Raw genomic sequence first — 13345 nt, 5'->3', positions numbered from 1 at the left:
ACCAACCTACCTGGAATTGAGGACATGTATACAGAAAGGTGACAGAAAAGCCAGTAATGTCATGAAGGATCCAACCACCCTGTTCCTGGACTCTTTGACCCACCCCCATCAGGGATGAGGCTATGTAGCATCCAAACCAGGACTACCAGACTCAAAACTCAACTATTTTCCCCAAACAGTAAGGCTGAGCAACACCTCCACCCACTAACTCACCCCTCAAAACCCCCAATCACCACAGTTTTATCATTTCCTGTCAGAGTGACCTTATGTGCAGACACTCCTGTGCTTAGTTTCTCTTTATGGACATACATAGATAGACATAGACATAGACATACTTTATTGATCCCGAGGGAAATTGAGTTTCGTTACAGCTGCACCAACCAAGAATAGAGCATAAATATAGCAATACAAAAAACCACAAACAATCAAACAACAAAATGCAAACTATGCCAGATGGAAATAAGTCCAGGACCAGCCAATTGGTTCAGGGTGTCTGACCCTCCACGGGAGGAGCTGCAAAGTTCGATGGCCTCAGGCAGGAACAACCTCCCATGACGCCCAGTGTTGTATCTCGGTGGAATATGGCTGGAGTCCAACAGCAAAAAGTTCAATATCCAGGCTACAAACACGTTCCTCAATCGTATTATGACCAGGATTTCACCATCCATTGTTATCCAGAACAGCAAGCCCCCAACTCCTTTACACTTACCGCTCTCATTGCACTTCCGATCAGCCTGAACGGGCTGGAAGCCCTCAATCAATCTATGTATATAAGATATCTTACCAATTTATATTTATTGTGTTTTTTTTTATTTTGTTCTTATCATGGTGAGATGGAAACACGTCTCTATCAAAGGAGGTATGAGGCACTTCTTCTCTCCACTAGCTTGCAGGTCATCCTTGGACAAGGTGTAACACCTGCTCATCCTCCTCCCCACCCATCCCATCAGGGTCACGTGAAGCCATGGGAGCAGGTAGTGGATGGTCGCGTGAGCAGCTTGTGTATATCACAAGTCCTGGCTATGTTACCACTGACACCAGGCAAACTCTGAGGCATATTGATAATGGCTGGCATCACCAGTTTTCTAAAGACACTGCCCAGAAGAAGGCAATGGCAAACCACTTCTGTAGAAAAATTTGCCAAGTACAATCATAGTCATGGAAAGACCGTGATCGCCCAGGTCATATAACACGGCACATATGATGTATTGTTTATCTTATTGTGTGTGTGTTTTTTGTGCTGCATTGGATCCGGAGTCCAATTATTTCATTCTCCTTTACACTTGTGTATTGGAAATGACATTAAATAATCTTGAATCTTGAAAAATAAATAAATATTCCTAAAAAAAAAGGATTAACAAGGTAACGTTCATGGGTTCATGGACTGTTCAGAAATCTATTGGCAGAGGGGAAAAAGCTGCTTCTGAATTATTTAGTTTGAGTCTTCTGTACCTCTCTCCACCCCTCCCGGCAATGGTAGCATCTGCTGATCCCCTCAATGAGTATTGGTGTCTGTTTGAAGTTCACAGTCAGTTCCTTGATCTCCCTGATGTTGAATGCAAGGGTGCCTGTGGTTCCGCAACGCCAGCTGAGATTGAAGGTCCAGATGTGGCTTGCCTGGTCTGGCTGTGTGTGTGTGAGTAGGTAGGTAGGAATATGGGAGGGAGAGAGGAAGGGAGTTACTTGTTGCTGTTTTGTTGAACATTTTGGACATGCTATGAAGTGTCGGAAAGCGTGGTGACACTGGCGGGCTGTCCCAAGCACATCCTTAGGTTATGATGGATGTGAACAAAAATGACGCATTTCACTGCATACTCCTATGTCGAGGACAAGTAAATGAATCTGAATCTGAATCTGTGTAAGTTCAAAAGTTCAAAGCTCAAAGTAAGTTTATTATCAAAGTACGTATATAGCCCTGAAATTCAGTTTCTTGCAGGCATACTCAATAAATCCATAATAGAGTAATAACCATAACATAATAAATGAAATATAGCACCAACTTACAACTGCGTATGTTCTGGGTCCAATTCACTTATTGTTTTACCAGAGGTGACATTCTGCTGCTATAAGAAAAACTTCTTTAAGGCTGATACCAGCTCTGTGTAATCACCAGTGACCTCAGCAAGCACTAGTTTTGGGAGCCATGCAGACACTGTTAAGTACAACAATTAAGTTTAAAAACCAAGGGTTCATAGTAGCATATGGGTTAGTGTAATGCCATTACACCCCGGGGTGTTCTAGAGTTTGGAGATCAATTCTGATGCTGTTTGTAAGGAGTTTGTACGTTATCCCTATAAAGTTCATGGGTTTGCTCCAGGTGCTCCAGCTTCCTCCCACAGTCGAAAGATGGACTAATTGGGAGGTCAATTAGTCATTATAAATCGTCCTGTAATCAGGCTAGGATTAAATAGGTGAGTTGCTGGGTGGTGTGGCACATTGTGCCAGATGAACCTGTTCAGCAGTGTATGTATGAATAAATAAATATTCAACGACAATCACTCACAATTTGAGTGCATTTGTTGTGATTTCTTACAACTGTACATGCAATACCTACTCTGTGCCCCAAACCAAAGTGAACATCAGCCACACTGAAGAAAAAGATACATAAAAGCTATAGTTCATCTGAAGAATAAACAGACCAAGTATTATACATTCAGTCAATTTTAATTTCAACAGCATGATATATTCCGTAGAAAATAAGTGAATTATCCCTTGAATCATGAAGCAGTTACAATGATGTGACTCTACAGTACATTTTTCCATGATTTTATTGGTGTGGATATCTGCAATGATTCATTTTAATCTGAAAATCAAAAATGCATGATGTATTCAGCCAGTCATGCAGCATCTGTCAGGAGAGAAAGCGATCACCAACCTCTGATGAGGATCAAATTAATCTTTGATCCCTGCTCCTCATCAGAGTTCAAAGTCATTGATCTGAAACATTAACTCCAGAGCCCATTGAACATCATTTCATATTTCAGTTTGCCTGTTGATCCCTTATTGTGCAACATGGAGATCTTTAAGAAGTCTAGCCGTAGAAATATGCCAGATTGACAAGGCACTGAGGACAGCGTGTGATCAAAGCAAATGTAGTTCCTCAACAAAATTGTATCATTATACACACAGTGACCACTTTACCTCCTGTATTTAATAAAGTGGCCACTGAGTGTATGTTCATTTTCTTCTGCTGATGGGGTCTCGTCACTTCAATGTTTAACATGTTGTGCACTCAGAGAAGATCTTCTGCACACCAGTGTTGTAATATGTGTTTATTTGAGTTACTATCGTCTTCCTATCACCTTGAACCAGCCTGACGATTCTTCTCTAACCTCTCTCAGTAACAAGGTGATTTTGCCCATAGAACAGCCACTCACTGGATGATTTTTATATTGTTTTCCACACCGTTGTCTGTAAATTCTAGAGACTGTTGTGAGTAAAAATTCCAGAAGATCAGCAGTTTCTGAGATAATCAAACCACTTCATCTGGCACCAACAGTCATTCCATGTTCAAAATCATTTCAATCACCTTGACATTTGCTCTTGACCATATCTGCATCCTCTTTTTCTTCTTAAGCCCATCATTTCTACTGGGGCTTAGGTCACCAACAGCAGTTTGACATCGTCCTCTATCCTGAGTCAGTCTTCCAAGATGACCCCAGGTCTAGGCCATCCTTTTAGATCTTTTCTCTCCCAGGGATGAGGTCTTTGGAGCTTCTGCTGGCATTTCTGGAGCGCTGGGATTTTACAGGATGAGCTTGCTTGCCCCATGCCCACTCTTCTTCCTTTTGCAGCCAGAGGGACCATCCATGGTGGAGCTGCTTGCTACATGCGTTGAATTGCTGCCATACGACTGGCTAATTAGACAATAGGACACGGAATGACCACTCTCCACTGAATATTGACGACTCCTCCGTAGAGATCGTGAAGAGCACCAAATTTCTTGGTGTTCACCTAACAGGTAATCTCACCTGGTCCCTCAACACCACCTCCATAGCAAAGAAAGCCCAGCAGCGTCTCTACTTTCTGCGAAGGCTGAGAAAAGTCCATATCCCAACCCCCATCTTCACCACATTCTGCAGAGGTTGTATTGAGAGCATCCTGAGCAGCTACATCACTGCCTGGTTCGGAAATTGCACCATCTCCGATCGCAAGGACCTGCAGCGGATAGTGAGGTCAGCTGAGAAGATCATCAGGGTCTCTCTTCCCACCATTACAGACATTTACACCACACACTGCATCCATAAAGCAAACAGCATTGTGAAGGACCCCACACACCCCTCATACAAACTCTTCTCCCTCCTGCCATCTGGCAAAAGGCACCAAAGTATTCGGGCTCTCACGACCTGACTATGTAACAGTTTCTTCCCTCAAGTCATCAGACTCCTCAATACCCAGAGCCTGGACTGACACCAACCTACTGCCCTCTGCTGTGCCTACTGTCTTGTTTATTATTTATTGTAATGCCTGCACTGTTTTGTGCACTTTATGCAGTCCTGGGTAGGTCTGTAGTCTAGTGTAGTTTTTTGTTGTTTTACGTAGTTCAGTGTAGTTTTTGTATTGTTTCATGTAGCACCATGGTCCTGAAAAATGTTGTCTGGTTTTTACTATGTTCTGTACCAGCAGTTATGGTTGAAATGACAATAAAAAGTGACTTGACTTGACTTGACTTGAATTAATGCACAGGTGTACATAATAAAGTGGCCTCTGAGTGTATGTTTTTAAAGACTTATGTGTGAATCAGCAGCAGTTTTAAATCTGGACTTTGCAAATAATAATAAAATTTATACTAAAATGATACTAAAATAAGCTACTTCCATCCCCCATCTGGAAGGTCTCAAAGCTCATTCTTTTTCTTTCTCTTCTTTCTCTCCCTCTGTCCCTCTCACTATACCCCTTGCCCTTCCTCTGTGTTCCCCCCCCCCTTCTTTCTCCCTGGACCTCCTGTCCCATGATCCTCTCATATCCCTTTTGCCAAGCACCTGTCCAGCTCTTGGCTCCATCCCTCCCCCTCCTGTCTTCTCCTATCATTTTGGATCTCCCCCTCCCCCTCGCACTTTCAAATGTCTTACTAGCTCTTCCTTCAGTTAGTCCTGACGAAGGGTCTCAGCCCGAAACATCGACTGTACTTCTTCCTATAGATGCTACCTGGCTTACCGCATTCACCAGTAACTTTTACGTGTGTTGACTAAAATTTCTGCTTTTGTTTTCTGTTTTCAAAATTTCCAATTCAAATTGATGTTGGTTCTTGCCGCAAATCTGCTTGGTCCAGCTCTTTTTCTGTATTTTAAGGAAACGTGATCCTCCTACAGAAGTTCTCAGCTGGTCCACAAGGTGGCACACCTCTTACAGAAAGCGTGTGAAACGGAACCGACTTTTTCGCAGGCTGTCCCATTTTAAATGGATAATATCGGAAATGGCTGGGCAAATAGTTGTACTTAGATAAGTAAAACGGCAGAAAAAGGAGGATTGTTGCTTTGTGCTTTGCTTTCATCATTTATTTGAGATACAGCATGGAACAGTTCCTTCCGGCCCAATGAGCCACCCCACCAGCAACTCACCTATGAACCCTAGCCTAATCAGAGGACAATTTACAATGACCAAGTAATCTACAAAGCAGAACACCTTTGAACTGTGGGAGGAAACCGGAGCACCTACAATGCCTTTGAGAAGATGTAGCTCAAAAGATGGAAGCGGGGATATAATTCATTTTCAAAACTATTTAACAGAACCCTTTCAACATGTTGGCATTCAGGCTAATTATTGTTTTATGCTACTGCTTGAGTTGAATAAGCACCTACATCACATCAGCATCACCCAGGATGTGCCCTTTTCTCAATGATTATAAGGGCTGAGAATTTGGGGCAGGCAGAAATAAAATTTGTTATATATTTCTGCAACCATGCTCCCCAGCCATTTAATCTCAGCCTTGAAACATTAAAGTCAGCACTTAATTTGCATCCCATTAACATCTGTCCTTAGAGTGTGCACATTTCTGTTCCATGATCTAATTAGAATACGGGGTCAGAAGCAGAATCACATTTAATATCGCCGGCATTGTTTGTCAATGATCTGGATAATGGAATTGATGGCTTTGTGGCAAAGTTTACAGATGATGCAAAGATAGGAGGAAGGGGTAGGTAGTGCTGAGGGACTTGCAGCAGGACTTAGACAAATTGGAAGAATAGGCAAAAAAGTGACAGATGGAATACAGTGTTGGGAAATGCATGATGATGCATTTTGGTAAAAGGAACAATTGTGCAGACTATTATCTAAATGGGGAGAAGGTTCAAATATCAGAGGTGCAGGGGGACTTAGGAATCTTCGTGCAAGACTCCCAGAAGGTTAATTTACAGGTTGACTCTGTGGTAAAGGAGGCAAATATAATGTTAGTTTATATTTCAAGGGGAATAGTATGTAAAAGCAAGGAGATAATGCAGAGCCTTTATAAGACACCAGTCAATCATACTTGGAGTACTGTCAACAGTTTTGGGCCCCATGTCTCAGAAAGGATGTGTTCTCATTGGAGAGAGTCCATAGAAGGTTCATGAGGATGATTCTGGGAATGAAGAGGTTAACATATGAGGAGCGTTTGGCAGCTTTGGGCCTTTTCTCCGATGAAGATAGCGGTGCGACGCAGCGCGCAGCGGCCACTCCGGTGATGAATATCTGTTATTTGTTAAGTAAGATGCCGTGCACAATCCTGATTTCATGGAGACAAACGTGAGAAGCACGGAGGAACATCTGGTGAAACTTCTGAAATGCCTGTTTCGCTGCTGCTGTTACTGAGCGATCCAGAATCTCTGGAGGGGAAGGGCCCTAATCCTCAGCTTTGCCTGTTGCTTGGCAGCCGGGGCCGGGGTCGAAGCGCTAGGCAGAGATGATGCTCGGTGCTCGGTGTCGGAGGCTCAAAGTTTTCAGACGGACGCAGAGTCAGCTGTGGTCGGGTGCTTCCAGGTTGCTGCATCGGCGGTGCTGGAGGTTCGTGGCAGGGAGAGTTTTCTTCCTTCTACCATCTGCGTGAGATGATGGGCTATTGGGACTATGAGACTTTTTTTTACCTTGCCCGTGGTCTGCTCTTTATTAAATTACGGCATTGCTTTGCACTGTTGTAACTATATGTTATAATTATGTGTTTTTTGTCAGTTTCAGTCTTGGTTTGTCTTGTGTTTCTGTGTTATCATTCTGGAGGAACATTGTATCATTTCTTAATGCATGCATTTCTAAATGACAATAAACGAGGACTGAGTGTCCTCATGTTCTAATCTAATCTAATCTAAGTACTTATTGGAATTTCAAAGAATGTTTGAGATCTGATTGAAACCTATCAAATGTTGAAGGGACTAGATATAGTGATAGGGAGTGCAACACTCACAACACGCTGGAGGAACTCAGCAGGTCAGGCAGCATCCGTGGAAAAGATCGGTCAATGTTTCCGGCCAGAACCCTTCATCAGGACTGAAGAGGGAAGGGGCAGAGGCCCTATAAAGAAGGTGGGGGGAGGGTGGGAAGGAGAAGGCTGGTAGGTGCCAGGTGAAAAACCAGTAAAGGGAAAGATAAAGGGGAAGGGGAGAGGAGGCAGGGAGGTGATAGGCAGGAAAGGTGAGGAAAGAATAGGGGAAAACACAATGGGTAGTAGAAGGAGGCGGAACCATGAGGGAGGTGATAAGCAGCTGGGGGAGGGGGCAGAGTGACATAGGGATAGGGGAAGGGAAGGGGAGGGAATTACCAGAAGTTAGAAAATAACATATGTCACTCCACTCTTTAAGAAAGGAGGAAGGCAGCAGAAATGAAATTATAGACTAATTAGCCTGACCTCAGTGATTGGAAAGATGTTAGGGTCAATTGATAAGGATGAGGTTATGGAGTACTTTGTGACATAGGATAAGATAGGACAAAATCACCACAGGGAAAATCTTGCCCTACAAACCTTTTGGAGTTCTTTGAGGAGATTACAAGTAGGATAGATATAGGGAATGCAGTGGGATATATGTTGCATATTTGGACTTTCAGAAGGCCTTTGGCAAGGTGTCACACATGAGGCTGTTTACCAAGTTAAGAACCCATGATATTAGAGTAAAATTATTAGCATGGTTTAGAGCATTGGGTGACTGGTAGGTGGCAGCGAGTGGGAATAAATGAATCATTTTCTGGTTGGCTGCCTGTGACTGTCTAGTGGTGTTCCACAGGGGACGGTATTGGGACCACTTATTTTTATGTTGTATATCAATAATTTAGATGATGGAATAGATGGCATTGTTGTCAGGTTTGCAGATGGTATGAAGATTGGTGGAGGGGAAAGTAGTGTTAAGAAAACAGGAAGGCTGCAGAAAGAATTTGACAGTTTATGAGAATGAGCAAGAAAGTGACAGGTTCATTACATTGTTGGAAAATGCATGGTAATGCACTTTGGTAGAAGAAGTAAATGTGCAGACTATTTTCTAAATTGAGGGAAAATTCAAAAATCTGAGATGCAATGGAACTTGGGAGCCCTTGTGCAGAACACCCTAAAGGTTAACTTGCAGGTTGAGGCAGTGGTGAGGAAGGCAAATGGTCTAGAATATACGATCAGGAATGTGATGCAGTTGTTGAGGGTAGGCCGTTGTTGTATTTAAGTCTTTTTTAGGTTTTTAAGGTAATTAGGTTCTTGCTTGTCCACAGCATCAAAGGTTACAGGGAGACGGCTGTGGAGTGGGGCCGAGGAAGGGAAAAAGGGATCAGCGTTGATTAAATGGCGGAGCAGACTCGATGGGCCAAATGCTCTATTTCTGCTCCTATTTCTTATGGTCTTATGGTCTATCTGCAACAAGTTGTCAAAGGCCTTCTGAAAATCCAAGTACACTCCATCAACTGATTCTCCTTTGTCTATCCTGCTTGTTATTTCTTCAGAGATATCCAAGAGATTTGTCAGGCAACATTTTCCCTCGATGAAACCGTGCTGACAATAGCCTATTTTGTCATGTGCCTCCAAGTACCCTGAGTCTTCATTCTTAATAATCAAATCCAACATCTTTCCAACCACTGAGGTCAGACTAACTGGCCTACAGTTTCTTTTCTTCTCCTCTCTCCTTGCGGAATGGACTGACGCTTGCAATTTTCCAGTCTTCCGGAACCATACCAAAATCTACTGAATCATGAAAGATCATTACTAATGCCTCCACAATCTCTCCAGCAACCTCTTTCAGAACTCTGGGGTGTGCACCACCTGGTCCAGGTGACTTATCTACATTCAGACCTTTCAGTTTCTCAAGAACTTCCTCTTTAGTTATGGTAACTTCACACACTTCATGCCCCCTGACACCTGAAACTTCTACTATACTGCTAGTGACTTCCACCGTGAAGACTGATGCAAAATACTCATTCAGTTCATCCTCCATTACTACTTCTCCAGCATCATTTTGCAGCGGTCCAACATCCACTCTTGTTTCTCATTTACTATTTATGCATCTGAAGAAACTTCTGGTGTCCTCATATGTTGTACAATTTGTTGTCTGTGCAGCAGCAGTACAATACAATACATAATGATAAAGAAAAAAGTGAGTTGCAGTAAGTATATATATTGTATAGTTAATAGTTAAATTCAATAAATAGATTATATTGGATTGGATTAGATTATGAGTACACTCAGTCCTTGTTTGTTGTCATTTAGAAATGCATGCAGTGAAAGATGATACAACGTTCCTCCAGAATGATATCACAAGAAAACACAGGACAAACCAAGACTAAAACTGACAAAACCACATAAGTATAATATATTGTTACAACAGTGCAAAGCAATACCATAATTTGATAAAGAGCAGACCATGGGCACAGTAAAAAAAAAGTCTCAAAGCCCCGATAGCCTCATCATCTCACTCAGGCGGCAGAAGGGAGGAACTCTCCCTGCCATGAACTTCCAAGCACAGTAAACTTGCCGATGCAGCACCATTGGAAGCACCCGACGACAGCAGACTCTGAGTCCCTCCGAAAACTTCGAGCCTCTGACCAGCCCCTCTGACACAGCCTCTCCGAGCATCATCCTCTGCCGAGTGCTTTGACCCCACCCCAGCCGCCGAGCAACAAGCAAAGCCGAGGACTCGGGGCCTTCTCCTCTGGAGATTCTGGATCACACAGTAGCAGTAGCAGCAAAGCAGGCATTTCAGAAGTTTCACCAGATGTTCCTCCATGTTCTCACGTCCGCCTCCATCAAATCAGGATTGTGCACGGCACTCTACTTGACAAATGACAGACATCGCTACTGGACTGGCCACTGCAAGCTGCGTCATGTTGCCATCTTCTCCTCCTGCTGTAATAGTGGAAAAATAGAAATGAAAAACTAGTGAGGTAGAGCTTAGGAGTTCAATGTCCATTCAGAAATCAGATGGCAGAGGGGGAGCTTTTCCTGAGTCACTGAGTGTGTGTCTTCAGGCTCCTGTACCTCCTTCCTGATGGTAGCAATGAGAACAAGGCATGTCTTGGGTGATGGGGGCCCTTAATGATGGATGTCACCTATCTGAGGAATTGCTCCTTGAAGAAGACCCGGATACTATGGAGTGCATGACGGAGCTGACTAAGTTTACAACTCTCAGCAGCTTATTTTGATCTTGTGCAGTAGCTGTCCTATACCAGATGGTCATGCAGCCAGTTAGAAAGCTCCCTACGGTACATCTGTCGAAATTTGCGAATGTCTTTGGTGACATAACAAACCTCTTCAAACTCCTTATGAAATATAGCCCTAATGAAATATGGCTCTGCAGAAAGTGGAATTTGGCTGAGCAGTCTTTTTGAACAAGTCATTTTACTTTCATATAGTACAAATGGTTATATACTAGTGATGTATTTGGAAACTACATAGATTCAAGGTCAGTTACGTTTTTGAGATGTCTGAAAAAGCTGGTATCCATCATTAAGGATCGCCATCACCCAGGACATACTCTCTTCTCATTGTTACCATCAGGGAGGAGGTACAGGGGCCCGAAGACTGCTGCTGTAAAACAACAAATTTCATGCCATGTGATGCTGATATTAAACCTGATTCTGATTCTGATCCATAAATTAAACCTAATAGAGGCACTATTCTTTTGAACTGTGTTTAATTCTTCATCCTTACTCGTATTCATGCTTTCAACGTTAAAAGTAATGTATGTAAAAATATGATGCCACAAAAATGAAATTGTGTTCAATTAATTATAAATGCCACATTCAAAGAAATCAACAAATTTGACTTTGTACAAGCCTGATGTGAACTGTCAAAACCACACTGATGACAACCTAATTTAAAAAAGCCTTCTGCATCAAATCATAAAAGAAGTATTGTTAACAGTCTTCAATATATCTTAACTTGTGCATTAAGATGTTGTTGTAAAGTTGTAATTATCTGCCTTTAATAACAGCTCTGTGTCTGTTGAAGCTGATGTGTCTTAACAATTTCCCATATGGACAATGGGCTTGACTTTGAAGGAGCGCTCTGCCTCAGACAGTTGAGGGCCGGAGGGGATGGTAGAGACCCGGCACGGATGGGAAGTGGGATCGGATGGGGGATGGGCTAATAAATCTCTTACTAGCTCTTCTTTCAGCTCGTCCTGATGAAGGGTCTCGGCCCAAAACATCGACTGTACCTCTTCCTAGAGGCGCTGCCTGGCCTGCTGCATTCACCAGCAACTTTTATGTGTGTTGCTTGAAATTCCAGCATCTGCAGATTTCCTTGAGTTTGTGTTTTGAAGGAACTTGTTGATTTCCTTCATCTTGTGAACTTAATCAGAGGACTTTCTAAAAGCAAATTAGTAGATTTGTGCAAATCAAAATGAGGACGGGACAAACAGGAAATCTGAAATTAAAAAAAATATATAAATCAGACAATGTGGTCCACGGTAGTGTAGCAGTTAGCAGGAGGCAATAAAAACAGCTTGGGGGATCCGAGTTGGTAGTTCAGTTCCAGCACTGTCTGTAAGGAGTCTCTGTACACCCTACCTGTAGAATGTGTGGGTTTTCTCTGGGTCCTCGGGTTTTCTCCCAAAGTCCAAAGATGTACTGGATTGTTGTACATGCAAATAATTCAGTAGTATTAGAGATTTTGTAACTACATTGTTTGATTAAGCTTTATTGCTTGTATAAATAATTGATTATTGTATGTAAAAATGTTATATGTAAAAATATGTGAATTGTATATGTCATAACACTACCATGTGATATGTGCGCACCTTGCTAAAAAGTAAACTCGAACGGAGACCTACATCAATCCAGACTCCTGTTTTTTTTTGAAATTAATTTTTACTGTTTGAGATTGCAAAACATAACATGGATAGGTTAATTGGTCTTTCTAAGTTGTCCTCTGATTAGATTAGGGTCAATTTGGGATGGCAGGGCTCAAAGAGCCTTTTCCACACTGTATCTTGAAATAAGCAATATCTGTTGAAAGGGGAAAGAGTTAATGTATCAGGTCGAGGACTGTTCATCAGAATGAATTGTACATTTGTTTGCTAATTCGGAAACTTAGTCACGACTGTAACATGTGAATATCCATTCCCAGCATTCCTAGGAGATGTTTGAAAAGAAAGATGAAAATGATGTCAGCTGAAACATCTTTATTAGTTATATATTTTTAAGTTAGAGATACAGCACACTAACCGGCCCTTCCAAATCAACAAGCCTGTGCTGTCTAATTACACCCATGTAACCAATCAACCTATTCATCCATACATCCTTGGAACGTGGGAGGAAATCAGGCACCAGGAGGAAATCTTCATAGTCACAGGGAGAATGTATAAATTACTTACAGACAGTGGTGGGAATTGAACCCTACTCACTGGTGTGGTAAAGCAATGTGTTAAGTGCTGCACTAATGTGCCACCCTATATGTTAAAATAAAACAGTCTATATGCCAGTGATCTTCTCAGTAGAGCAAGGGTCATTAACGGATCCGAGTTCTTTTCCTCTTCATATTGGGGCATAGAACATAGAAGATCACAGCATCGTTTAGGCCCTTCAACCCACTTTGTTGTGCCAGCCTTTTAACCTACTCAAAGATCTATCTAACCCTTTCCTCTTACGTAACCGTCTATTTTTCTATCATCCATGTGCAAATCTAAGGGTTTCTTAAATGCCCCTAATATATTTGCCTCTACCACTACACCTGGCAGGACATTAAAAGTTCAAAGTACAAAGTAAATTTATTATCAAAGTACATCTACGTCAGCCTGTACAACTCTGAGATTTATTTTCTTGGGGGCATTCACAGTAAATACAAAGAAGCACAATAGAATCAAAGAAAAAACACACAATAAATGCAAACAACCAGTCTGCAAAAGACAACAAATTGTGCAAATTAATAAAGAACAATAATAATAATAAATAAATATCAAGAATG

This window comes from Mobula birostris, chromosome 1 (assembly GCF_030028105.1).
Source record: "Mobula birostris isolate sMobBir1 chromosome 1, sMobBir1.hap1, whole genome shotgun sequence".
NCBI classification, from domain to species: Eukaryota; Metazoa; Chordata; class Chondrichthyes; order Myliobatiformes; family Myliobatidae; genus Mobula; species Mobula birostris.
Note: the sequence above shows the minus strand (reverse complement) of the source record.